This window comes from Rhinoraja longicauda, chromosome 29 (genome assembly GCF_053455715.1).
Source record: "Rhinoraja longicauda isolate Sanriku21f chromosome 29, sRhiLon1.1, whole genome shotgun sequence".
Taxonomy (NCBI): domain Eukaryota; kingdom Metazoa; phylum Chordata; class Chondrichthyes; order Rajiformes; family Arhynchobatidae; genus Rhinoraja; species Rhinoraja longicauda.
The window spans coordinates 25,378,705-25,402,758 of record NC_135981.1 but is presented as its reverse complement, the minus strand read 5'-3'; the positions used below and the strand labels follow the sequence as shown (position 1 = coordinate 25,402,758).

The following is a 24,054-nucleotide window of genomic DNA, read 5'->3' as shown; positions in this document are numbered from 1 at the left end:
CGATCTACACCTCCTGATGTATAGGTCCTGCAGGGGGACGAGTGTAGTTCCCATGGTGCGTTCTGCCGAACGCACTACTCTCTGCAGGGCCATCCTGTCCTGGGCAGAGCTGTTCCCAAACCAGACTGTAATGTTGCCGGACAGGATGCTCTCTACAGCCCCAGAGTAGAAGCAATGAAGGATCCTCAGAGACACTCTGAATTTCCTCAGCTGTCTAAGGTGGTAAAGGCGCTGCTTTGCCTTACCCACGAGTGCGGCAATGTGCGTTGCCCTTGTCAGATCCTCTTTGATGTGGATCACATCACACATTCCTGATTCCCTATCATTAAATCCATCTACACGCATTCTGTCTTGGGAACACAGCCAAGATAATTAAAGACCTCTCTCACCCTGATCATTCCTCTTCTCCCTGCTGCCATTGGGCAGAAGATACCGTAGCTTCTTCCCCTCTGTTATCAGGCTTCTGAACAATCCTTCCATAAACTATGGTCCTGGCTGATTCACCTCTACCTCATTGTGGACATTGGTTTTGTCTGTGGAACTGGTGCGCTACAATGCTGAGAACTATACTCCACTCTATATCTTCTCTGCTCTACCTATTATACTTGAGTTTGGCTTGATGGTATTTATGTATAGTATTATTTGACCTGTGTGGATAGCATGCAAAAAAACCATGCAAACACTATACCACTGTACATGTGACGATAATCAACCTAACCCTGAACATTACACCAGAGTGGACTGGAACATAGGCAAACTTGTACAATTCATAAAACAGTAGGGTCTGGATTTCTACTTCCTAATTGGTATAGAATGAAGTAAGGCTGCCATTAATATTACTAAGCTGAAGCTGAATTAAAAGTACAACATAATAATGGAGAATTTCAGAATTTAGTTAATCGTTTAAACCATCAAACATTTTCCCTGAACTTAACTCGTTCTGTTTTAAAAAATAATGCAATTTTTGGTTGTGAGCATTTTCCTAAAACCAAACCAACTTCAAACAGCACATGGGGTTGAGCATTGCATTTGGGTGGTGCTGGTCAGATCATAACTTGTATTCTGATATTCTTTTTGATACTATTGATAATCAATCAGAATAAGTAGAAGTGTAATCTACAGGCTATTAGATTAAATCATTGATCTTAAAATCCTTCCTCTATTTGCCACTAAAATATCAGAGGAGTCTCAGACAGACGCATTAAGTGTTCCTACAACGCCATCCATCAACATAATTTCAGAAGCACAGAGCCTTGGCGTCTGATAGACTGTGGAGATGCCTTTTACACAGTCTTGACTAAAACCAGACTCAAATTCAAACAAATGACAGCCCAAAACTTTAAAGTGAAATGTTTTATGGTGTGCACTTGCTTTCACAAATGAGAAGAGCAATATTGTTAAGATTTTGGTAGAATCATCACATTTCCTTCAATGTCACAGATTGTCACCTGCAGGAGGAAGGTGTAAGTGTTGAAGCAGACTCTAATAACTCACATACAGTGAAATATGCTCCAGGAATAAGGATTTGTGCATCCAATCAGAAAATAAGTTATTCTCTAATATTTATGTTCATAAGGGATATGAGCAGAATTAGGCCATTCAGCCCATCTAGACTACTCTGCCATTCAATCATGGCTGGTCTATCTCTCCCTCCTAACCTCATTCTCCCCATAACTTCTGACACCTGTACTAATCAAGAATCTATCTATCTCTGCCTTAAATATATCCATTGACTTGGCCTCCACAGCCTTCTGCGGCAAAGAATTCCATTTAGCATGGACGTCTGTAGTTTTCCTGATACCTTGGTAACTTTTACCTTGCCGAAATAAAAGACAAAAAACAAAAATTGTTCTCCTCACTATCTTGAGATGCACCCAAACACTGTGCAACCACCAAGGGCTCTTGAAGTGTAGACAGATTTTTGATGGTACATCTTTCAGTTGGACCACGAAACCTCAATTTCATTGGTGGCGCCAGAGACCCGAGTTTAATACTGACTTCAGATACTGTCTGTGTGGAGTTTGCACGTTCTCCCTGTGATTGCGTGCGTTTCCTCCCACATCCCAAAGATGTGTGGGTTTTTTAAGTTAATTGGCCTCTGCAAATTGCTCCTAATGTGTAGGGAGTGGATATAAAAGTGGGATAATGCAGAACCAGTGTGAATGGGTGAGTTGGTTAGTGTGGGCCGAAGGGCCTGTTTCCGTGCTGTATTTCTAAAGTAAAGTAATTGTCGTTCATTCATTCCGCTCTCGTTTGGAAACCTATCCTTACGTTTCCTAATCCACCACTCCACTGATGTGGAGCAGAAGTGACTGAGAGACTGATTCCAGATACCTCAGCTCCTCCGGTTCATGATCATGTTCCATTTGGGGCAGGGTTGGGAACATGAGTAGAATCGTTCTTCCTGCTAGGTTTGTGGTACAAAAATGCAAAATGGGAGATTGACAATACTGAATAAATGTTGTGCAAAAAACAAAATGCCGGGGGAATTCAGCAGGTCAGGCAGTATCTGCAGAGGGAATTGATGCTGCATGACATGCTAAGTTTCTCAGGCACTTTGTTTTATTGCTCAAAATGTCAGCATCTGCAATGTCTTGTGTCTCCAACAAACATTACACCTTATATAGATATAAAAAGCTGGAGTAACTCAGAGGGTCAGATCGCATCTTCAGAGTCTGAAGAAGGGTCTCAACCCGAAACGTCACCTATTCTTTTTCTCCAGAAATGCTGTCTGACCCACTGAGTTACTCCAGCTTTTTGTGTCTATCTTCGGTTTAAACCAACATCTGCAGTTCCTTCCTGAATATTACACCTTGTCTAGAATGGAAAAGCTAGACTTGCTGGTGTATCTTGGATTCCCTCTAAAGCATTTAGGGCATAAGCCAATGGAATTGCTATTTTTTAGGATATCTTTCAGACAATTTAGTGGCCGCGTTATTTACTGCTTTGAGAGTCCTAGAATATTCGTGTGTGGACCAATGCTTCTTGTTGAGTGTGTGTGAGATGAAGGGTGAGATGCTGAGAGGGTAATAGAGTTTCTCTTCAGCGTAAATTACTTTATGGACTCCACCCTTCCTGAGGTCATCTGTTGCCAGCCCTGTTTTGTCCTGGCCTTTTCTGACTTCCGGTTTCCCCACCCGACACCACCCTTGTCTTTCAGTCTGAAGAAGGGTTCTGACCCAAAACATCAGTCATTCCTTTTCGCTCGAGATGCTGCCTAACCTGCTGAATTACTCCAGCATTTTGTGTTACGATACGATGGAACTTTATTTATCCCAGGAGGGAAATTGGTCTGCCAACAGTCATAAAGCCCAATGAGATCCATGAAAAATGAAATTAAAGTGACGAGTGGAAAGTCCAGAGTTGGGGATGTGCAAAGATTGGGGGGCAGTCATTGTACCCCACGACAGAAGGGGGAGGAGTTGAGCAGTTTGATAACCACAGGGAAAAAGGATCTCCTGTGGCATTTTGAGCTGCTTCTTGATGGAACCAGTCTGTTGCTGAAGGTGTGTTTCAGGTTGACCAGTGTGTCATGGAGGGTAATTCAGTGCAAATGTTTGGTCACAGATATTTAACGAGAAAGCATTGGCTGCTCTCGTCCACTTTCCACCAGGAAGGGGAGCTATCATAATGAAATTGCTGACTGCTGAAAAAGCAGCGCTGTTGTGATACTCGAGAGGAAGTGCCAAGAATTCATAGTTAGGATGGAGTATTGCCGGTATCCTTTCACTCACAGAATGCTATTTATATCAGATCCCACACCATGCATGCAATTTTCCCATTAAGCTCCATAAGCAGAAAATAGAAATGTTTTAGTCGAGGCAGTAATGCAATCTTCACTCGCTGTTGATGTTCATCACTCAGATTTCGCTTTCACAGTTTATAGAACCATCGGCCTTGTCTGATCGGATTACCGAACAATAATTCAGTTCCGCCATCTCTTGCCCTCTGTATATTTTGGTGCAGAGTTGAGCTGTTAACTGATCAGGGCTGGATTATGGCGGCTTCTGTTTGATGTTTTGCAGTCATCGTCTTCATTACGTCCCTTGTTCTGACAACAGCGCGAGTAGTGCTGCTGGTAGAGGAACAAAAGCAATGACTACAACCAAAGGGAATATAAGAAAATAACTGCAGATACTGGTACAAATCGAAGGTGTTTATTCACAAAATGCTGGAGTAACTCAGCAGGTCAGGCAGCATCTCAGGAGAGAAGGAATGGGTGACGTTTCGGGTCGAGACCCTTCTTCAGACCAAAGGGAATTATCTATTGCAAAACTGTTCTCTCAGCCAAGGTTTCAATGTGGTTCCTCTGTTTAAAAATGACTATTTTCTCAAATATAGCATCTTGGGTCCTCATTTGTTTGATATCTCTTTCAAACAGTGAAGACTATCTCTGTGACCAAACAAAGTTTACGTAAGGTTGAGAAATAAAGAAAAACATTGGTGTTCGGACCATTTAGCACCTCTGAAAAGAAATAAGCAATGATTCTGGTCACTTTTTACATGATCTCATCAGCAATAGGTGGGCACTTGTGCCACCCAAAGTGACATTTTCAGTGACCTAATGCTAAAGAAAGTGTTATGCAAATACATTTTCAGACATTAGATTATTTTATTCTTATGTTACTTATTCTTATATTACTTATAAGTAATACGTAAGATATTGACTTATCTAAGCAAACTGCAATACTTCACACATACTTGAGGTGAAATTCATTTGTCAATTATAATCTTATCCTGCAAGGTTATTAATTCAAGGTCAAGTTAAACATCAAGGTTCCTCTCTTTTTTGATGTGAGATGATAAATATCCTGGTTAAATGGATCTTGCTGAGATCGCAAATTGAATCAACCACTGGAATTTAATTTTGTATTTGGTTACTTCATAGCAAAACTCTCAAACATGTCATCAGGCTACAACTTAATTTTAGCGTTAACACGATCACTATAAAGTGTTCCAGTTTGCCTCTTGGCAATTGTGATATCTGATTGGTATGATGAGATTCCACACTGACATGTAATGCACAGCAATTGGAATAATCCAATACTTCAACTTTAGATGACTGAACAAGTGATGCCTTGGCCACTGCATTAACAATAATCTATGGAGAATTCCAGCACATTTCTGCTTTCTTTATCATTCAACCATATATTTTGAGCCCCAAAGTGTTTGTACTATTTGACCCTGCCATCACCGATCTTATCGAAACATATAAGATTATCAAGGGGTTGGACACGTTAGAGGCAGGAAACATGTTCCCAATGTTGGGGGAGTCCAGAACAAGGGGCCACAGTTTAAGAATAAGGGGTAGGCCATTTAGAACAGAGATGAGGAAAAGCTTTTTCAGTCAGAGAGTTGTGAATCTGTGGAATTCACTGCCTCAGAAGGCAGTGGAGGCCAATTCTCTAAATGCATTCAAGAGAGAGCTAGATAGAGCTCTTAAGGATAGAGGAGTCAGGTAGTATGGGGAGAAGGCAGGAACGGGGTACTGATTGAAAATGATCAGCCATGATCACATTGAATGGTGGTGCTGGCTCGAAGGGCCGAATGGCCTACTCCTGCACCTATTATCATCATATCATATCATATATATACAGCCGGAAACAGGCCTTTTTGGCCCTCCAAGTCCGTGCCGCCCAGTGATCCCCGTACATTAACTATCCTACACCCACTAGGGACAATTTTCACATTTACCCAACCAATTAACCTACATGCCTGTACGTCTTTGGAGTGTGGGAGGAAACCGAAGATCTCGGAGAAAACCCACGCAGGTCACGGGGAGAACGTACAAACTCCTTACAGTGCAGCACCCGTAGTCAGGATCGAACCTGAGTCTCCGGCGCTGCATTCGCTGTAAAGCAGCAACTCTACCGCTGCGCTACCGTACAAATATTGTCTATTGATCTGTCCTTGATACCAAAAACGAAAACTCTTTGTCTAAACAAGAAACAGCAGATGCTGGTTTACACCGACGATAGACGCAAAATGCTCAAGGAACTCTTTAATCTTTGTTCTGTTGTTACCACTTTTAATATAACTGAGATGGAAGAAAGGCTGGAATATTGAGTGGTGTATGGTCAGTGAGATTAGAAAGAAGGAGCTGCAGATACTGGTTTATACACAAAAGGACACAATGTGCTGGAGTATCTCTGTGACTTGATTGAAGTCTGAAATGTTACCTGTCCATGTTCTCCAGAGATGCTGCCTGACCTGCTGAGTGACTGTAGCACATTGTGTCCATCAGTTTGGTTACACTGGCTCCAGTTAGTCACTTTTAATTTCTTTGCAACTTGTCTGATCATTATACCTGCATTAGCTTTACTTACATTAGGTGTCAATTGATATATTATAGACAATGGGGGAGATGGTAATTGGAAGGGCTATTATTCACTTTGATTGCTGTGACGCACATAGTTTTGTTACTTCTGACCCTCAACTTTCCTTTTCTCAAATTCCTTTTCTATTTTTAAACCGAATGTAAAATTCCACAAATTGATCAATCTTTGGTAAAGCCCAAACTAATATCTTCTGTTTTGAATTTGTATTTAGCTCAAGGTTCAGTAGAGCATTTTTGGAAGCTATTATTTCTTCCAGATTTGAAGTGTTTCAGAAATGTGAGTTGCAATTATAAATAAGTTCATAAGTGATAGGAGCAGAATTAGGCCATTCGGCCCATCAGGTCTACCCTGCCATTCAATCATAGCTGATCTATCTTTCTCTCTTAACCACATTGAGATGAGGAAAAACTTTTTCAGTCAGAGAGTTGTGAATCTGTGGAATTCTCTGCCTCAGAAGGCAGTGGAGGCCAATTCTCTGAATGTATTCAAGAGAGAGCTAGATAGAGCTCTTAAGGATAGTGGAGTCAGGGGGTATGGGGAGAAGGCAGGAACGGGGTACTGATTGAGAATGATCAGCCATGATCACATTGAATGGTGGTGCTGGCTCGAAGGGCCGAATGGCCTCCTCCTGCACCTATTGTCTATTGTCTATTGATCTGTTCTTGATACCATATTCTTCTGCTTTCTCCCCATAACCCCTGACACCCATACTAATCAAGGATCTATCTACCTCTGCCTTAAAAATATCCATTGACGGCCTCCACAGCCTTCTGTGGCAATGGATTCCACAGATTCACCACCCTCTGACGAAAGATATAAGATATAATAAGAATCTATTAGCTGAAAAAAATGTATTTCCCTTTCACAAGTTCACAAGTTTTTGGAGTAGAATTAGGCCATTCGGCCCATCGAGTCTACTCCACCATTCAATCATGGCTGATCTCTGCCTCCTAATCCCATTTTCCTGCCTTCTCCCCATAAGCCCTTGACAACCGTTCTAATCAAGAATTTGTCTATTTCTACCTTAAAAATATCCACTGACAGCCTCCACAGCCCTCTGTGGCAATGAGTTACATAGATTAACTACCCTCTGACTAACGAAATTTCTCCTCACATCCTTTACTAAAAGAGCGCCCTTTAATTCTGAGGCTGTGACCTTTTGCAGTTGTTTACCCAGCACTACTCAGTCTGGCGAAAAAATAAAACTGAGAAGGCGGCTCAACCGTGGCTGACGAGGGAAGTCAAGGATAGTGTTAAAGCCAAGGCAGAGGCATATAAATTGGCCAGAAGGAAGCAGCAAACCAGAGGACTGGGAGAAATTTAGAATTCAACAGAGGAGGACAAAAGGGTTAATTAAGAGGAGGAAAAAAGTGCGTGAAAGAAAGCTTGCGGGGAATATAAAAACTGACTGTAAAAGTTTCTTTTGCTATGTAAAAAAGAAAAGATTAGTGAAGACGAATGTAGGTCCCTTACAGTCAAAGACAGGTGAATTTATATTGGGATACAAGTCAAGTCAATTTATTTGTATAGCACATTTAAAAACAACCCACGTTGACCAAAGTGCTGCACATCTGACCAGGGAAAAAAAGAAACATACAGTGGCAGGCAGCCAAACACAACGGCGCGGCCATCTTGAACAAAATGTTAATTCAATCACCCACAGTCCAACAATAAATGGCAGAACAGTTAAACAATTACTTTGGTTCTGTCTTCACTAAGGAAGACACAAACAATCTCCCGGAAATACTAGGGGACCAAGGATCTAGTGGGAGGGAGGAACTGAAGGGAATCCACATTAATCAGAAAATGGTGTTAGGTAAACTGTTGGGACTGAAGGCAGATAAATCCCCAGGGCCTGATGGTCTGCATTCCAGAGTACTCAAGGAGGTGGCCCTAGAAATCCTGGATGCATTGGTGATCATTTTTCAATGTTCTCTCGACTCTGGATTAGTTTCTGTGTACTGGAAGGTAGCCAATGTAACTCCACCTTTTAAGAAAGGAGGGAGAGAGAAAACGGGGAATTATAGACCAGTTAGCTTTAAATCGGTAGTGGGGAAGATGCTGGAGTCCATTATTAATGATCTTACAGCAGCGCATTTGGAAAGCTGTGACAGGATCGGTCAAAGTCAGCATGGATTTATGAAGGGGAAATCATGCTTGACTAATCTTTTGGAATTTTTTGAGGATGTAACAAGTAGAATGGATAAGGGAGAGCCAGTGGATGTGGTGTATCTGGATTTTCAAAAAGCCTTTGACAAGGTCCCACATAAGAGATTAGTGGGCAAAATTAGAGAACATGGTATTGAGGTTAGAGTATTGACATGAATAGAGAACTGGTTGGCAGTCAGAAAGCAAAGAGTAGGAATTAACGGGTCCTTTTCAGAATAGCAGGCAGTGACTAGTGGGGTACCGCAAGGCTTGGTGCTGGGACCCCAGTTGTTTCCAGTATATATAAACGATTTAGACGAGGGAATTAAATGTAACATCTCCAAGTTTGCGGATGACACAAAGCTGGGTGGCAGTGTGAGCTGTGAGGAGGATGTTGAGGCTGTAGGGTGACTTGGATAGGTTGGGTGAGTGGGCAGAAGCATGGCAGATGCAGTATAATGTGGATAAATGTGAGGTTATCCATTTTGGTGGAAAGAAGAGGAAGGCAGATTATTATGTGAATGGTGTCAAATTAGGAGAAGGGGAGGTGCAACATGACCTGGGTGTGCTTGCACAGCAGGCAGTGAAGAAAGCCAATGGCCTGTTGGCCATCATTGCGAGAGGATTTGGGTTTAGGAGCAAGGAGGTCCTTCTCCAGTTGTACAGGGCCTGGTGAGACTGCACCTTGAGTATTGTGTGCAATTTTGGTCTCCTAATTTGAGGAAGGACATTCTTGCTATTGAGGGAGTGCAGCATAGGTTCACCAGGTTAATTCCCAGGATGGCGGGACTGACGTATGATGAAAGAATGGGTTGATTGGGATTGTAGTCGCTGGAATTTAGAAGGATGAGAGGGGATCTTATAGAAACATACAAAATTCTTAAGGGATTGGACAGGCTAGATAGATGCAGGAAAAATGTTCCCGATGTTGGGGGAGTCCAGAACCAGGGATCACAGTTTAAGAATAAAGGGTAGGCTATTTGGGACTGAGATGGGGAAGAATCTTTTCACCCAGAGAGTTGTGGATCTGTGGAATTCTCTGCCACAGAAGGCAGTGGAGGCCAATTCACTGGATGTGTTCAAGAGAGAGTCAGATTTAGTTCTTTGGGCTAAGGGAATCAAGGGATATGGGGAAAAAGCTGGAATGGGGTACTGATTTTGGATGATGAGCCATGATCATATTGAATGGCGGTGCTGGCTCAAAGGGCCGAATGGCTTAGTCCTGCACCTATTTTCTATGTTTCTATGTTTCTCAGCACTGGCTGTGGATTTAGTAAGAATGTTCTCATAATGCTCTGAAGATATGAGATATAAACGATGCCATCCTCAAGAGATTGGAATTGAGATTAAGTGATTAGGTTTCATGGTTAGCTTTAGTTCAATGGTACGAGTCATACATTGTGGTTGGAAGGTTACGGCTTCATATCCCACTCTAGAGTTATGAGCACAAGATCTGAGCTGATATTTTGAAATTTCAATACTGAAAGAGGTTCTGGAGGTCCTATTTAGTTTAGTTTAATTTAGTTTAGTTTAGTTTCAAGATACATCGCAGAAACAGGCCCTTAAGTCATCAGGTCCTGAGGTTATAAGTGATAGGAGCAGAATTAGGCCATTCAGCCCATCAAGTCTACTCCGCAATTCTATCATGGCTGATCTATCTCGCCCTCCTAACCCCATTCTTCTGGCTTCACCCCATAACCTCTGACACCTGTACTAATCAAGAATCTTTCTCTCTCTGCCTTAAAAGCATCCATTGACTTTGGTTCCACAGCCTTCTGTGGCAAAGCATTCCACAGACTAATCACACCTTCTTACTAAAGGTGGCCCTTCGGCCCACCAATTCTTCATCGACCAATAATCACCCTGAGATGCTGCCTGACCTGCTGAGTTACTCCAGCATTTTGTGAATAAATACCTTCGATTTGTACCAGCATCTGCAGTTATTTTCTTATATTATATCACCCGTACATAAGTACTTTCCTACATATTAGGGACAATTTATAGAAGCCAATTAACCTGCACGTCCTTGGAGTGTGGGAGGAAACTGGAGCACCTGGAGAAAACCCATGTGGTCACCCGGAGAATGTACACACTTTGTACAGACAGCACCCATAGTCAGAGTCTCTGGCGCTGTAAGACAGCAACTCTGCCACAATTAGAGTGGTATTGAACTCAGAGCCATGCCTCCTTTCTTGGGTCTGTATCAAAGATCCCAAATTTGCAAAAGAACAGGGCAGTTTCTTCCGGTTTCCCATTTAAGACCTTGGGAAAGAAAGGTTTGAAACAAGGGATGAATCCCGATTCCAAACAGAGAGGGGGAAGAGAGACAAAAGGCCATTTAAAATACCGTATTTGTACTGAGAAGAAATAACAATTGGAGTAATGACAGAATAGTCGAGAGAAGGCAATGATAATGAGAGAGAGAAAAGCAATTGACGTGAAGTGAAAAATTATTAATTAAGCACCATTTTCACTCGCATCTTGTCCTGGAGTGCTGAGACTAACTAGGAAAACAGGTAAACAGCAGTTTCTATGTCTTATGTGATATTAGGTTTGATACAGAGCCAATAGTTGTTGAGTAAATAGGAATAAATATTTGTGCAAACCTTTAAAAAAACAAACAACACTGTAAAGTTAAGAAGTTCACCATTCTAAATCGTATTTCCATTATGTTTCACTGTGCATTATTCCGTTGCAAACTTTTCTCTGTCTTTTGCATTAAAAGAATAATTATCCTTAGATAGAGCTCTTAAGGATAGCGGCGTCAGGGGATATGGGGAGAAGGCAGGAACGGGGTACTGATTGAGAATGATCAGCCATGATCACATTGAATGGCGGTGCTGGCTCAAAGGGCCGAATGGCCTCCTCATGCACCTATTGTCTATTGTCTAATAATTGTTGGCATTCCACCTACCATCTATTTGTCACACGAAAATCTTCACAACAGATACCACTTTGACAAAATATCAAACAAAAGTCATAAAAAATCCAGTAACATTTATGCATCTGAGAATGATTAGTAGAAGCAGAAAAGCATGCCATTGTTCTCAATTACAACGTTTTCAACTATACTTAACCATACAGCACTACAATTTGTAGAGTCTGAAGAAGGGTTTTGACCTAAAACGTCAACTGCTCCTTCTCTCCAGAGATGCTGATTGACCCGCTGAGTTACTCCAGCTTTTTGTGTCTATCTTTACGACTAGGCTTGTATACACTGGAATTTAGAAGGATGAGAGGAGATCATATCGAAACGTATAAGATTATTAAGGGGTTGGACACGTTAGAGGCAGGAAACATGTTCCCAATGTTGGGGGAGTCCAGAACAAGGGGCCACAGTTTAAGAATAAGGGGTAGGCCATTTAGAACTGAGATGAGGAAAAACTTTTTCAGTCAGAGAGTTGTGAATCTGTGGAATTCTCTGCCTCAGAAGGCAGTGGAGGCCAACTCTCTGAATGCATTCAAGAGAGAGCTAGATAGAGCTCTTAAGGATAGCGGAGTCAGGGGGTATGGGGAGAAGGCAGGAACTGGGTACTGATTGAGAATGATCAGCCATGATCACATTGAATGGCGGTGCTGGCTCGAAGGGCCGAATGGCCTCCTCCTGCACCTATTGTCTATTGTCTATTGTCTAAACCAGCATCTGCAGTTCCTTCCTGCAACACTGCACTTTGCCAGCCATGGAAATATTTTCACTGGATTAGGGGATGTGAATTGTGATATCACTCCTCTGCCTGTTCCAGTGGGATGAGTTTGAATCTCGCTCCCGATAGACCTGGCAACTGGAGACCTGAGCTCTGGCCAATGGAATATCCACATCGTCTGGAGATGGGAGTTCATCAAACCCTGGATTGACAAGATTAGTGCGTATTCACCAAGCGTAATGTTACGTAGAGTCGTATATCTAGAAAATGGATCCTGCGATCACACACGTTTCTAGTTTAGTTTAGCTTAGAGATACAGCCTGTAAGCAGGCCCATCGCCCTATTATCGAGGATGCCTGCCAGCTTGGCCATTCCATACTCCCTCCTCTACCTTATGGGTGAGGATACAAGAGTTTGATAGCTCTAACATCTAGACCGAAGAGCAGTTTCTTCTCCATTGCTATCTGACTCTTGAACTAATCACCTCTTTCACATCCCATCCCCAGAGATGCTGCCACATACTCTTACGTTTAACACTACTTTCTTGACTATTCCATTATTATACATCCATATTCTTTTGCACTACTCACTTTCTGCACTTCAATCTTGCACCATTCTCCTGTTTTGCACATTTTATGTATTTGTGGTATTTTTCACCATTGTTTACTCCAGAAGCAACATGTGAGCAAAGAATTTCATTTCACCCTGGTGTACATGACAATAAATTACCCTGTCATCTCAACATTAGAACGGCAATGAAACTCTGGTATTCATATACAGTGAGGCGTTGGAAGTAATTGCAACAGTGATAGACTGGGTGGGATGTGATAACTCAACATTCACCTCAGCATTTGTAAACAGGGGACTAACAAGAGAAGGACCCTTTGTTTATAAAGCTGAGCAGAAAACACAGCAGGTCAGACTGAAGAAGGATCGTAGAAACATAGAAACATAGAAAATAGGAGTAGGTCATTTGGCCCTTTGAGCCATTCAATATGATCATGGCAGATCATTCAGAATCATTACTCCGTTCGTGCTTTCTCCCCATATCCCTTGATTTAGTTAGCCCTAAGAGCTATGTCTTGAAAACATCCAGTAATTTGGCCTCCATTGCCTTCTGTGGCAGAGAATTCTACAGATTCACAACTCTCTGGGTGTAAAAGGTTTTTCCTCATCTCAGTCCTAAATGACCTACCCCTTATTCTTAAACTGTGACCCCTGGTTCTGGACTCCCCCAACATCGGGAACATCCTGACCCAAACCGTTGTCTGTCCATGTCCCTCCACGGATGCTGCCTGACCTGCTGGATTCCTCCAGCGCTTTGCCCTTTTGCCTTACATTGCAGCAGCTGCAGTCTCTTGCATCTCCAAGTGTACAGCTGGATTGGACAATGACAACTCACTCTAATCCACCTACAGTGTTACCGTGTGTAGCAGCGTAGAAGCTGCAGCTTTTTAACAAAATGAACAATATGTTTTATAGTGTATGGCATTGAAAGAAACTCGACTGAACTTTTATGGTATCCTGATGGTTTACGTCCTAAATGTGGTTTATAATGACAGAGTACCTAACATTTTGTAAATTGCACTTGAAAGCTCCAGCTCATACTGGGAAATGTGATGCCCGCAGGCAGTTCAGAATCACTTTCAAAAATAATAATCTTTGATCTACAGGCATTGTGGGCAATGGGCAGTGCAGTGATGTAGTGAGATAGCTACGATCCCTCCCTTTGCAAAGTGCAGTTTGATGGTATGAACATTTCTCTCATATTTCCAAGACTCCTTTACAAACCAGGGGAAATGTGAGAGAAACCAGGAAACCAGGGAAACCATCATGAGAGGAATAGATCGAGTCTCTTGCCCGGAGGAGGTGAATCGAGGACCAGACGACACAGGTTTAAGGTGAAGGGGAAAAGATTTAATAGGAATCTGAGCGGCAACTTTTTCACACAAAGGGTGGCGGGTGTTTGGAACAAGCTGCCAGAGGATGTGTAAGAAAATAACTGCAGATGCTGGTACAAATCGAAGGTATTTATTCACAAAATGCTGGAGTAACTCAGCAGGTCAGGCAGCATCTCAGGAGAGAAGGCACAAAATGCGGGAGTAGATTTTAGATTTTTAGATTTTAGAGATACAGCGCGGAAACAGGCCCTTCGGCCCACCGGGTCCGCGCCGCCCAGCGATCCCTGCACATTAACACTATCCTACACACCCTAGGGACATTTTTTAAAAACATTTGCCCAGCCAATTAACCTACATACCTGTACGTCTTTGGAGTGTGGGAGGAAACCGAAGACCTCGGAGAAAACCCACGCAGGTCACAGGGAGAACGTACAAACTCCGTACAGACGGCGCCCGTAGTCAGGATCGAACCTGAGTCTCCGGCGCTACATTCGCTGTAAGGCAGCAACTCTACCGCTGTGCCACCGTGCCGCCACTCAGTAACTCAGCAGGTCAGGCAGCATAAGCTGCCAGAGGAGGTTGTTGGGCAGGGAGTATCCCAAGGTTTATGAAACAGTTAGACAGGTACATGGATTTGACAGGTTTGGAGGGATATGGACCAAACGGGGGCAGGGGGGACTCGTGTAGCTGGGACATGTTGGTTGGTGTGGGCAAGTTGGGCCGAAGGGCCTGTTTCCACACTGTATCACTCTATGACTCTAAATGCTACGGAACTGGAATTAGAATTTATGGAACAATGCTCCCTGGAAATTCCACTACGTAGAGCATCGCACTAAATTGTTTGAACATTAGTGTTTTTAATGGAGTGGATTGTAATAAAGATAATGTTTAGAGATACATTGCAGAAACAGGCCCTTACGGCCCACCGGGTCCACGCCGAACAGCGATCCCCACACACTACCACTATTCTCGGTAATTTTGTGGTCTTGGATGGAGCTGTTCCCAAACCATGCTTTCCTGGAGATCCCTTCGATGGTGGGGAGGCCTATGGCAGTGATGGGCAATGTTCCCCACTTTCTGCAGCCTCTCTTGTGCTTGGGCATTCGAGTTACTGAACCAGGCCCTGCTGCAAACAATGAGTCTGATCTGTAGCGTACAGCTGCAGAAGTTCGAAAGAGTATTCAGTGACATTCACTGTGGCAATAACAGGAGAAATGGATCCACATGATTCTGAAGCAACTTGGCCTTAGATACTCTCAGTCCATTTGGTTTACATTGCTCTGACGCAGTGCAATTTAGAGGGGCACACCTTCAGTAAATCAAAGGCTGGTACAAGGAAGCCGAATTCAAGAGATCCCAGTTAATTTAATTAGAGCCTCAATTTTTCTTGTCATCTCAGCTACCTTACTCTCAGCTGCATTGCCCGACAGGAACATGCATGGGTTAAACTTTCACCATCACACTTTTATAAGCTTTCCACTTTCCAGGTGTCCATTTGCCTGCAAAAGACCTACTCCAAACAATTTTAGCAAGTTCCTGTCTAACACCATCAAAGTTGGCCTTACCCCAATTCAGAACTTTAGAGCATGCGCCTGCTCTGTCCTTAATCATGATATTTTAAAGCCAATAGAGATGTGGTCACCTGTCCCAAAAGACTCCCTCACCATTACCTCAGACACTTGGCCTTCAGTCACAGCGCCAAACAGGCTCTTCGGTCCACCAGAGTACATGCCGACCAACAATCACCCTGTACACTAACATTATCCTACACACTAAGGCCAATTTTACAGAAGGCAATTAAACTACAAACCTACACGTCTTTGGAGTGTGGGAGGAAACCGGAGCACCTGGAGAAAAACAATGTGGTCACGTACAAGCTCCATACAAACAGCACCTGTAGTCAGGGTTGGGCCCGGGTCGCTGGTGCCGTAAGACAGAAACTCTACCGCTGCTCCACTGTGCTGCCCTGCTCCACGTGTGGTCTGCTTTCTCAGCTCCATCCATATAGCCTCAATGGATGAACCATCAGTGGTGTCATCTTGGACTACTATCTTAATCAGTGAAGCAACTCCGTCTCCTCTTTTACCCTCACCTGTAGCACCTGTACACTGGATAATTAAGCTACCATCCTATCCCTTCACCAGGACTCCGTAATGGCTATAATATCCAATCCGCACGTTACCTATACACTCCCTGAGTTCATCTGCCAAGCCTCTCGCATTGAAATAAATGCAATTTAATCCAACAGTCCTCCCTCGCTCTCGCTCCCTGCGATGCTTCTGCTTATCCTGTCTACTGAACTTGCTTCCACACCTTCCCTTCCGACTTCCAGCCTCTCTCTTGTCTCACATTGGATCCTGTTCCCCAACCAATCTACAGTAGTTTAAATAAGCAGCAAATGAGTAGCAAATTGCTTCCTTGCAGGAACGCTGGCAAAAGAATGAGGAAGGGTTAATGCTCAACTCATTGCGTCGTTTATGGTCTTCTAACTGGCCGTATCAATTCTATCCATTAATCTTACTGTACCATAGTCATGGGAATAGCGCAGAAGTTTCCATCCTATTACATTTTCTGCAGCTACCTTCCTTCCTTCCTTCCTTTTGTACTGTTCTGTCACCTTCATGTCTGTCTGGAAACGTGAGGAAAATGTGCACATTAAATTCAAAACATTCAGCACGGTCCTTTGAAGATTCTAGTAAAAATAAAAACGTTCAAGTGCAAGTGACAATACCCATGGCATTGCAGCACCCAGGGAGAAACTTAGAGTTAATGCCCCGGTTTAAAGACCTTTAATTAGCTCGGAACTGCCCACTCAAATAACTTTCACCATCAAACTTAAACATACCTTTTGATTTTTACAATGCAGATCTAGTACACTACTATGTCTTGCTGTTTTAAGGCCCACAGGTCTGTGTTTTATCTTCTAATGAAAAAGGCACATACCCATTTTGTTACAGGAGTCTTAGTTTAATACCAGATGTTCTTCGTCTACTGAAAATATCTGCTATTCTCCTGAGCAGTCTGACAAACATCAGCATCCGAAACCTGCAAAAGAAGTTTGGCAACATAAAATATCCGAAGGGGGATGTTGATGTCAAGGTGGTTTCAGTTTTCTGGAGGTGTAGGGATGAGTTTTTTCATCTGAGGAAAGAATATCTCCTCAAATAAATTTTGAGGAAAACTAATGATTTATGCTTTGAGAAAACACAGACTCCTTGTAGGCTTTGATTGAAAAATAGTACTCCAAAGGTTACACTGTTGCAAGAAACCAAACCTGTTTCTTGTCAATAATGAAGACGAACACAAAATGCTGGAGTAATTGCTCGGCAGCACGGTGGCGCAGCGGTAGCATTGCAGCCTTATAGCGCCAGAGACCCGGGTTCAATCCTGACTACGGGCGCTGTCTGTACGGAGTTTGTACGTTCTCCCCGTGGCCTGCGTGAGTTTTCTCCGAGATCGTCGGTTTCCTCCCACACTCCAAAGACACACAGGTTTGTAGGTTAATTGGCTTGGCATAAATGTAAATTGGTCGGTGCGGACTCGGTGGGCCGAAGGGCCTGTTTCCACGCTGTATCTCTAAACTAAACTAAACTCAGCGGATCAGGCAGCATCTCTGGAGTAAAGGAAGAGGAGACATTATGGGTCGAGACCCTTCTTCAGACCCTTGCCCTGTCAATACTGTGACTTGAAGCACCCCTTCCTTACAATACCTGTACCTGCAGCTTCCCTTCAGGAACTATTCGGAGATGAATAAAACAAGTGATTACACAATTAAGTGATGTCTTTGAACAATTCAGAAAATTGTCAGAAAATAAACGCCCTGGCCCATCAGCACAGCAAAGTACCTCACTGACATAAAGATTTCATACTAGTTAGATTTAGATTTAGATTTAGAGATACAGCGCAGAAACAGGCCCTTTGGCCCACCGGGTCCGCGCCGCCCAGCGATCCCCGCACACTAACACTATCCTACACCCACTAGGGACAATTTTTACATTTGCCCAGCCAATTAACCTACATACCTGCACGTCTTTTGGAGTGTGGGAGGAAACCGAAGATCTCGGAGAAAACCCACGCAGGTCACGGGGAGAACGTACAAACTCCGCACAGACGGCGCCCGTAGTCAGGATCGAACCTGAGTCTCCGGCGCTGCATTCGCTGTAAGGCAGCAACTCTACCGCTGCGCCACCGCGCTGCCATGGTGTTCTAAATGGATTACTCACATCAGGATTAGTCATGCTGTTCAATGTTAGTCTTTGTATATACCACACAACAGTGCTTGCAGTTTTTAAATCCTTGTTTTTACTTGTTTTAAAAATGACAGTTTTTAAATACTGTGATTGTAGCACAATTCAGAAAAACATTTTCTGCTGACAGAAACATCTGGTTTTGAACATGAGGTGGTAACAGGTCTGATATACACCACCACTACTTCTGGAAATGAAATTATTAGATGGTTTTATGTCAAGATTTACATCAAGGTACACCAGGTGGGGCAAGGTGCATTTGATGCTGGGGGGAAGGGGGGGGGGGTGGGGGGTAGGTGGAAGGTTGCAATGGATGGCTTACATCTGCTTTGTGCAATCAAATAGTGGATGCATTCATTAAGGGTCTGCTTAGTTACACACAGAACGCAGAGGAAACCACCCATTGTTAGAGCGATGGAGCCAGAACTTTGATCAGGGTCTGCTTGGCAAGTTACCCGATGGTGGTGGGTTGGGGAGGGTAGTGATTGATACAGACATTGAGCACTGAGAATAGAAAGTGTCCTATTCCTGGTTTATCTTGCTTCATTGTAGGTGAATCGAGGACCAGAGGACACAAGTTCAAGGTGAAGGGGCAAAGATTTAATAGGAGTCTGAGGGGTACCTTTTTCACACAACGGGTGGTGGGTGTAAGGAACGAGCTGCCAGGGGAGTTAGTTTAAGATATAGTTAGACAGGTACATGGATAGGATAAGTTTGGAGGGATATGGGCCAAACAAGGACGGGTGCTACTAGTGTAACTGGGACGTGTTGGCAAGTGTGGGCAAGTTGGGCCAAAGGGCCTGTTTCCACGCTGTATCACTATGACTCTATGACTTGTGCAAAAATTGGTGATTAAAAACAAAATTATATGATATTTTGGCAAAGGAGTCCAGGTAAACCAGTCTATCTGACCATTTTGCTGAACACCTGCGCTCGGCCTGGCAAGGCCTACTGGATCTCCCTGGCAAGGCCTACTGGATCTCCCTGGCAAGGCCTACTGGATCTCCCTGGCAAGGCCTACTGGATCTCCCTGGCAAGGCCTACTGGATCTCCCTGGCAAGGCCTACTGGATCTCCCTGGCAAGGCCTACTGGATCTCCCTGGCAAGGCCTACTGGATCTCCCGGTTGTGAACCATTTTAACCCCTCTTCCCATTCCTATACTGACCTTTCTGTCCTGAGCCTCCACTTCTGCCAGAGTTAGGCCACATGCAAACTGGGTGAACTGGCTAGATGACTGCTTAGTTTAGTTTAGAGATACAGTGCGGAAATAGGCCCTTTGGCCCACCGACTCCGCACTGACCAGCGATCCCCATATATTAACACTATCCTACCACACAAGGGATAATTTTACATTTATACCAAGCCAATTAACCTGTAAACCTGTACGTCTTTGGAGTGTGGGGGTAAACCAAAGATCTCGGGGGAAAACCCACGCGGTCACAGGTAGAACGTACAAACGCCATACAAACAGTGCCTGTAGTTGGGGCCTCTGGGCAAGGTAGCAACTCTACCGCTATGCGACTGTGCAGCCCCCGAAACTGTCGTTTCAGTGGAAGCGCATTTTGGAGAAAGTGATCAAAATAGGTTTTAATATTGTTTTGAATTGGGATGTCTGGACATTGGGGAAGTAAGTCAGATTATTAAAACTTATTATTAAAGAATTATATAAAACTCCTGCATCATTAGGCAAGAGTTAGAGGGAGTAAATTGGGAGCAGTTGTTATGGGTGGGCCTGCATGTGACATGTGGGAGTTGTTTAGAGGCCAGTTGATCAAAGCTCAGGTCCAGATTGTTTCAGTAAGGAGGAGGGATAAAGATGGCCAGGCAAGGCAAGGCAAGGGAACCTTGGATGACTAAACAGGTTGTAAATTTGGTTGAAAAGGAAAAGGAAGCATATGTAAGGTTTAAGAAAAGGAAATCAGACACTGCCTTTGAGGGGCATAAGGAAAGGAAGAAAGAACACTAGCGGGTGATTAGAAGGGCCTTAAAGGGCTATAAAAAGGGCTTTGGTGAGTTGGATTAAAGAAAGGCCCACAGCTTTTTGTACTACCTGAAAAACACGAGGGAACCAAGTAGTAGGTAGGACCGCTCAAGATAAAGGAGAGCATTTGTGCGTGATCAGAGGATGTAGACCAGGTACTAAATGAGTACTTAGTATCTGTATTCACCAAGGAGAAGGACGTGGAGGACAGTGAGATCAGTGTGGGGAATACTAATAAGCAAGAGCAGTTTGAGATCACGGAGTAAGAGGTGTTGAGGCTTTCAAAGAGCATTGAGGTGGATAAATCTCCAGGGCCTGGTGTGATCTGGTATGTTGGCATTCATAGCAAGAGGATTTGAGTTTAGGAGCAGGGAGGTTCTGTTGCAGTTGTACAGGGCCTTGGTGAGACCGTACCTGGAGTATTGTGTGCAGTTTTGGTCTCCTAACCTGAGGAAAGACGTTCTTGCCTTCGAGGGAGTACAGAGAAGGTTTACCAGATTGATCCCTGGGATGGCAGGACTTTCATATGAAGAAAGACTGGATAGACTAGGCTTATACTCCTGGAATTTAGAAGACTGAGGGGGGATCTTACTGAAACATATAAAATTCTTAAGGGGTTGTAGAGGCTAGATGCGGGAAGATTGTTCCCGATGTTGGGGAAGTCCAGAACCAGGGGCCACAGTTTAAGGATAAGGGGGAAGTCTTTTAGGACCGAGATGAGAAAACATTTCTTCACACAGAGAGTGGTGAGTCTGTGGAATTCTCTGCCACAGAAGGTAGTTGAGGCCAGTTCATCGGCTATATTTAAGAGGGAGTTAGATGTGGCCCTTGTGGCTAAAAGGATCAAGGGGTATGGAGAGAAGGCAGGTACAGGTTACTGAGCTGGATGATCAGCTATGATCATATTGAATGGCGGTGCAGGCTTGAAGGGCCGAATGGCCTACTCCTGCACCTATTTTCTATGTTTCTATGTTTCTAATTTGTGCGTGGTCAGAGAATGTAGACCAGGTACTAAATGAGTACTTAATATCTGTATTCACCAAGGAGAAGGACGTGGAGGACAGTGAGATCAGTGTGGGGAATACTAATACGCAAGAGCAGTTTGAGATCACGAAGGAAGAGGTGTTGAGGCTTTCAAAGAGCATTGAGGTAGATAAATCTCCAGGGCCTGGTGTGATCTATCCCAAGTTATTCAGAAAGCAAGGGAAGCGATTGCAGTGGCTTTCACAGAGATCTTTGCATCTTCTACAAGATGCATTGCATTGTCGACAAGGATATACACATGTCTAGTTTAGTTTAGTTTAGTGATACAGCGTGGAAACAGGCATTTGGTCCACCTTCGCCGACCAGCGATCCCTGCACATTAACACTATCGTCGCCGCCTACATCATAATAAGTGAATGCAGTACATTCCACAACATGCGCCTAAACCCCTAAAGGATAATCACTGCCTCAGAGGATTCCCCAGCCCACCCTCTTCTCACTTCCAGCCACATTCAGTGAATTGCAGCAAGATTTTCAGATCATGGTTCGATGAGTGTTGTAGACTCACATATCCTGAACTGTAATAGCTCAATATTATTTTTCCACTTGGCTCTGCGCGGTGGCGCAGTGGTAGAGTTGCTGCCTTACAGCGAATGCAGCGCCGGAGACTCAGGTTCGATCCTGACTACGGGTGCCGTCTGTACGGAGTTTGTACGTTCTCCCCGTGACCTGCGTGGGTTTTCTCTGAGATCTTCGGTTTCCTCCCACACTCCAAAGACGTATAGGTATGTAGGTTAATTGGCTGGGCAAATGTAAAAATTGTCCCTAGTGGGTGTAGGATAGTGTTAGTGTTGGGGATCGCTGGGCGGCGCGGACCCGGTGGGCCGAAGGGCCTGTTTCTGCGCTGTATCTCTAAATCTAAATCTAAAAAATCTAACAACTTGCAGTCTAAGTGGAATCAAAACCCAAAGATCATTTCGACTTTAGACTTTTTGACTTTAGAGATGCAGCGTGGAAACAGGCCCTTCAGCGCACCCAGTCCTCGTCGACCAGCGATCCCCACTTAAGAACAGTTTTTACCCCAGGGCCATACGAGAACTGAACTGAACACTACCTTTGCACTAGGCAACACCGTTAAAAAATCTTGTACTTAATATAATTGTATTTAATTGTATTTATGTATTTATTTGTTTTTGCATTTATTGCATATATGTTTGTACGCACCGTCAGGATTGGCTATTTTTTAATTTCGTTGTACTCGTTGCAATGACAATAAATGAATATTATTATTATTATTATTACATACACTAGCACAATCCTACACACTAGGGACAATTTACAATTTACAGTGGCCAATTAATCTACAAACCTGTACATCTTTGGAATGTGGGAGGAAACCGGAGCACCCGAAGAAAACCCACGAGGTCACAGGGCGAGGGTACAAACTCCGTACAGACAGCACTCATGGACACGTTCGAAGTCAGTTCTTTAGTGCTGCAAGGCAGCAACTCTACCACTGCGCCATTGTGCCACTCTTTTCAAAAAGAAGTAAAATCATTAGTGGACAGTTCTATATCAGGACCTTAATGCCCCCCCTCAAAGCACATACCGGCTTTCCGCTCTCCATGACAACACAAGGGTGTGTCACTGACAGGCAGCCATGGCGAGTGGACCTTTGAGAGCTGGCACTCTGTGCAGCAAAGTGCTGGCGGCTGTGATGAACGACACAGGCCACTCCTTAACCGATCCTTTGTGAGTGGAGTTCCCACCGATGCTATTGCACAGGCAGTGTCTCGGGACGCTTGGTGTCATGCTAGTTATTAGCTTAGTTTATTGTCACGTGTACCGAAGTACAGTGAAAAGCTTTTAGTTGCATGCTAACCAGTCAGCAGAAAGACTGCACATGATTACAATCAAGCTGTCCACAGTGTACAGATGCATGATAAAGGGATAACATTTTGTGCAAGATAAAGTCCAGTAAAGTCCGATTAAAAAAAGTCTGAGGGTCTTCAATAAGGTAGATAGTAGCTCAGGACCACTCTCTCGTTGTTGGAAGGATGGTTCAGTTGCCTGATAACAGCTGGGAGGAAACTGTCCCTGAATCTAGAGGTGTGCGTTGTCACACCTCTGCATCGCCATGATGTTTCAGCACAGCAAATACAAGTTCAATCCAATTTCTAAATATTCACTATGAATAAAGCCATCTCTTGATTTTGGTCACAATTGTGCATGTGAAAGGCCCCCTTTCATGTTTGCGCATGACTATGGCATGCTGTTGGTTGGCTGCTCACCACAGATAAGTATGAATTATGAAAAGGTGTTCTGATATCAAAAACATTAACACTTAAACCATTTCATATTTTTAGGATTGTACAGCTACATTATTCACATGCATCACTTTATATTTTATCACTTCCTATGGTTTCTAATATGATATTACAATAGACAATAGACAATAGACAATAGACAATAGGTGCAGGAGGAGGCCATTCAGCCCTTCAAGCCAGCACCGCCATTCAATGTGATCATGGCTGATCATTCTCAATTAGTACCCCGTTCCTGCCTTCTCCCCTTACCCCCTGACTCCGCTATCCTTAAGAGCTCAATCTAGCTCTCTCTTGAATGCATTCAGAGAATTGGCCTCCACTGCCTTCTGACACTTTATACAATTTAAGTAAAAAGGGAACATTTCCCTAATGTTTAATGTAATGATTGAATTGTTTGATTAGCTCCAATTTTCATAAGTTCATAAGTGATAAGAGTAGAAATACGCCATTTGGCCAATCATGTCTACACCGATATTCAATCAT

General features: G+C 43.6%; 1 protein-coding gene across 1 annotated transcript in view; it reads left to right on the top strand.

Annotated features, from left to right (window-relative positions):
• Positions 1-24,054, top strand: part of LOC144607684 (tumor necrosis factor receptor superfamily member 16-like) — a 133,660-nt gene that overhangs the window by 88,817 nt on the left and 20,789 nt on the right. The window lies entirely within an intron of this gene.